This window comes from Penaeus chinensis, chromosome 22, assembly GCF_019202785.1.
Source record: "Penaeus chinensis breed Huanghai No. 1 chromosome 22, ASM1920278v2, whole genome shotgun sequence".
In the NCBI taxonomy this organism is placed as follows: Eukaryota; Metazoa; Arthropoda; class Malacostraca; order Decapoda; family Penaeidae; genus Penaeus; species Penaeus chinensis.
The window spans coordinates 18,717,944-18,722,943 of NC_061840.1; positions in this window are offsets into that span (position 1 = coordinate 18,717,944).

Consider the following 5,000-nt stretch of genomic DNA (forward strand, 5'->3'; position numbering starts at 1 on the left):
CCTCAATATAATTTGCCTTCGGTCTCCCCATTTCTATTATTATTGTTATTATTATTACTATTCGTCCTTTTTTTCATGATATCTTTCTATTTCTTATTTCCCTTCTAGTTCATCCTTCTATTCTTCATCTTATTTTCCCACTCCCCTTCATCTTCTTTTTCCTCCACATAATTATTTCCTCTCCTTCTTTTCTTATTTTTTTTCCGTTTTTTTATTCTTCCTCTTTCTCTTCCTTCTTCTTCTTCTTCTTCTTCTTCTAATACTTCTTCTTCTTCTGCTTCTTCTCCTCCTCCTCCAACTCCTCCGCCTCCTCCTCCTCCTCTTCCTCCTCTTCCTCTTCTTTCTCCTCCTCCTTCTTCTTTTCCTTCTTCTTCTGCTTCTTCTCCCCCTCCTCTCCTCCTCCTCCTCCCTCCCCTCTCCTCCTTTCCCCTCCCCTCCCCTCCCTTCCCCTCCCCTCCCCCTCCTCCACCACCTCCTTTCTCGCACATTAAAACAAGTTTTTCTTTTCCCCCATCTCTTTACTTCTCATTCTTCCTTTCCTCCTTGAATAACACCAAGAATGACTGTCCAAAAATAACTAAAATAAGAAATAAAGAGAGAGAAGAGAGAGAGAGAGAATAGAGCCTCGACGTGAATTGTTCTCTTCTGTCTGTCTGTCGCGTGGCCTTGGCTTCGGCTCCGCAAAGTAAACAAACACCGAGCGATGCCTATGATTCTATGGGGCATGGAGTAGTAGGGCATCGGGCACTGGACACTCGCTTCAGGGCATGAGACACAGGTTTCGAAAACTTTCACTAGGAAACGTATGTTCGTGATTGTTGTTATTTCTACCGTTGTTGTTACTATGGAATATTATTGATTACGTTGTGGCATAATATAGTAAAGGAGACGCGTGGAGGACAGCTGAATGGATGAATAATTGTTTGTCATCTCATTCACTTTCACGCGATTGTTTTTCTGCTTAAAAATAGGCTCATTGTTTGAAAAAAGAGATTATTCGCTTGTCAATGTGTTTCTGATTAGGATTGTTGCGAAATCCGTATAATATTTTAATACTGGCTGTTTCTCTTAAAAAGGATCATTAACAACAACAACAATAATGATGATGATAATAATGATGAAAATGATTATGGTAATGATAATACTATTAATGATAATAATGATGATGATGATGAGAATAATGATGTAAATGATAATGGTAATGATTATAATATTAATGATTATAATGATGATGATAATGATAATAATAATAACAACAATAATGATGATAATAGTCCGCAATAGTAATGATAACAATAACCATAAGGAAAACTAGAATAGGCTTTGTGATTAGGACTTGTTAAATCTACCCTAAATTTATTCTGGTCATGTGACGTATAAGGATACATTAAAAAGGGAAATTTCTTGTTACGTTTCTTGTTTTTTTGTTTTTTTCTTGGGACTTTTTGACGAGGTTTGCATATTGATGAATGTTGATTTGCATTTCTCTTGAAAGTCTATTTGTTTTTTGACGTTGCTGATATCTTATTTTTCTTCCTTTTTTCCATTTTTCCTTTTATTTTGTTTTGTTTTTTTACCCAATTTTCATGTTGCCAAAAGAGGGAAAGTGTGACCCTTCGTTATAGAGAGAAAGCGTTTCTCTCTCTCTCTCTCTCTCTCTCTCTCTCTCTCTCTCTCTCTCTCTCTCTCTCTCTCTCTCTCTCTCTTCTCTCTCTCTCTCTCTCTCTCACTCTCTCTTTCTGCCTCACCCTCTCCCTCTCCCTCTCTCTCTTTCTTTGACAGCCAGAGAGAGAAAGAAAACCGGCGTAGAGTCTGAGCAATACGAAATCGCAGAACAGGTCTTCGCTGTACTGATCAAATGCAGTCTAGTTAACCTTCTATGAGGTGCTGGGACGTCTCCTTCTGATGCCATTGCCGTGTCTCCCTGACCCCCCTCCTTCGCTCACTTCCCTACACCCTGCTTCTCCGTCGCTCTCTCCCTCTTAGTTCCGTCCATTTTTCTCGTCCCTTTTAATTCCACTCCATCTCCCTCTCCTTCTTAACCCCCTCCATCTCCCTCTCCCTCTTTCGTCTCCCTCATAAGTCCCTACATTTTCCTTGTCCCTCTCAACTCCCTCCATCTCCCTCTCCTTCTTAACCCCCTCCATCTCCCTCTCCCTCTTTCTTCTCCTACCTTTTCCTCGTCCCTTCTTAACTCCCTCCATCTCCCTCGTTCCTCTTTCGTCTTCCTCTCTCCTTCGCCTAAAGTTACAAAGGTGCCTAAAGGGATGAATTTCGGGGTCCGAGAACACCTGTGCGCGCCAGTACACACCCGGGTCATTAGTCTTCGCTGTCAAGGTGGAAAGAGAGGGAGAGAGGCGGAAGGAGGAGATAGAGAGAGGGGGAGAGAGAGATAGAGAGAGGGGGAGAGAGAGATAGAGAGAGGGAGGGGGAAGAGAGAGGTGGAAGAGAAGGAGAGAGAGAGAGGGGGGGGGGGGAGCTGGAAGGGAGAGAGGCGGAAAGAGAAGATAGAAAGAGGGGGAGAGAGAGATAGAGAGAGGGGGGGTGGAGAGAGAGGTGGAAGGGAAGGAGAGAGAGAAAGGGGTGGGGGCTGAAAGGGAGAGAGGCGGAAGGGAGAGGGAAGGAGAGGCGGAAAGGAGAGAGAGAGGGGGGGGGGGAGAGAGAGTTGGAAGGGAAGGAGAGAGAGAGGGGGGAGCTGGGAGGGAGAGGGAGGGAGAAGCAGAAAGGAGAGAGAGAGGGGGGGAGAGGTGGAAGGGAGAGAGGGGGAGAGAGGCGGAAGGGAAGGAGAGAGAGAGAGAAGAATGTTGATTAAACAAAGTGTGTGGAAGGAGAGAAAGTGAGAGGAAAATAGGACTAGGTGAAGTAAAGAGCAAGAGGGAGAGAAGAGGAGGAAGAATAGAAAGTGGAAACAGAGAAGAAAAGGGAGAAAGGAGAAAGGGAGTAAGATAGGAAGATAAGGAAAGTGAGAAGGTAGGAAGAGGAAGAAAGTGAGAGGAAGAGAAGAGAGAGAGAGACGGAGTGGGAAGGCGTGGGATAAAGTAAGGGAATGAAAGAGAGAGGGGTAGTAAAGTAAGAGAGGAGAGAGAGAAGGAAGGAGAGAGAAAGAGAGACGTAGAAAGGAAAATGAAACAGAGGGGTTACAGGAGATTGAGAAAGTGAAAAAAAGGAATGAGAGAGAGAGAGAGAGAGAGTGAAAGGGAAAATGAGGAATGGAAATATATCTATATCTATCTCTATATATATGTATATATATAAATTAAAAAAAAATATATATATATATATATATATATATATATATAGAGAGAGAGAGAGAGAGAGAGAGAGAGAGAGAGAGAGAGAGAGAGAGAGAGAGAGAGAGAGAGAGAGAGAGAGAAGAGGATAAGTCCGATATGCGAAGCTGAGCCTCGTTTGGGCTATGCCCATGAGGGGAACCCCGGCCTGTGTCAGCTAACATAATGTGTGCCAGCTGGTGCTGACTCGGCTGAGCTTAGTCCTTACCCGCCGTGGTGCCAGAGCATTAACCTCCGGGCGACAATTGCAACTTCTCGGCCTGTGCGGGGCGCGAACCGTCGACCCCTCGGATGAGAGGCCGACACGTTACCACTGTACTAGCTCAGAGGTTACAGAGAGACGGGGGGAGGGGGGGGGGTGAAAGGAAAAGAGAAAGAAAGAAAATTGAAGGGAAAGAGATATGGAGATAAAGTAAAAGGTAAAGAGAGAAAGAGCAGAAAGGAAAGAGATGTAAAAAGACATATAAAAATAAAGATAAAAGAATGGGAGGTAAAGACAGAGAGAAGAGTTGACGGGAAAGATAGGAGAAGAAACAAAATGGAAAAAGAGAGAAGAGTAGTTAGGATAGAGAAAGAGATTAAAAAAAGGAAGGAGAGAGTCAAAGAGTAGGAAGGATACAGAAAGAGAGAAAGATACACAGGCGTAGACAAGAATGAAATGAAGAAGACTAAGACGAAGGAGACGAAGAAGGAGAAGAAGAAGACGAAGAAGAAGAAATAATAACAATTAGACGAAGAAGCAGACGAAAAAGACGAAGAAGAAGAAGAAAAAGAAGAAGACGAAGAAAGAGAAGAAGAAAAAGACGAAGAATGAGAAGAAGAAAAAGACTAAGTATGCGAAGAAGAAGAAGAAGAAATCAGAGAGAGGAAAAGACACTGCATCGTGTTACAGTCCTCGCGCTGAATCGCAACTGCTCTACAACAGTGAAAGTATACAGGTCAGGTGTGGCGACGTTGAGGGGAGGGAAGAGGGGGGGGAGCAGATACTGTGCACGTGTGTGTGCTGTGTGAGCATGTGTGCGCTGTGTGTAGGTGTATCTGTGTATAGGTGTGTGCATATAACTGTTATATGTACGTTATCTTGTGTATATGTATGTGTGTGGTTGTTTGTACGTGTATCTGTGTACGTGTGTGGCTGGGTGTATGCGTATCTGTGTACGTGTAGGGTTGGGTGTATGTGTATCTGTGTACGTTTGTGAATAGGTACATATGTATTTATGTACGTGTGTGGTTAAGTGGGGTGTGCCTGCGTGGCTAGAAGTATGTGTATTTGTGTACGTGTCTAGTTAGGTTAGGTGTATGTACATCTGTGCATGTAAGTTACCGGGTGTTTATACATTTGTTTATGTGTTCACAAAATATAGATATGAGGCTCTTCACCTGTATGTCACACTTATTACCCAACGTGTCTGTGTGTGGATGCGCGTGACTGGTGTGTCTGAGGCGAGGGGCGTGTGTGTACCGCATGTGGATAGTATTTACCCGCTCGCGCCCTTTGCTCCGACGTCAGGAAGCCGAGACGCACAGGAGGATTAAAGACGAGTGCATCTTGTTGTTGTTGTTGTTTTAGAAGTGTGTTGATACATACACACACACACACACACACACATATATATGTGTGTGTGTGTGTGTGTGTGTGTGTGCTTTTGCTCTTGTGACATAAGTCAAATTGTAGTTTGTTTATTGTGCTTCTAAACTATCCCCTGTGTA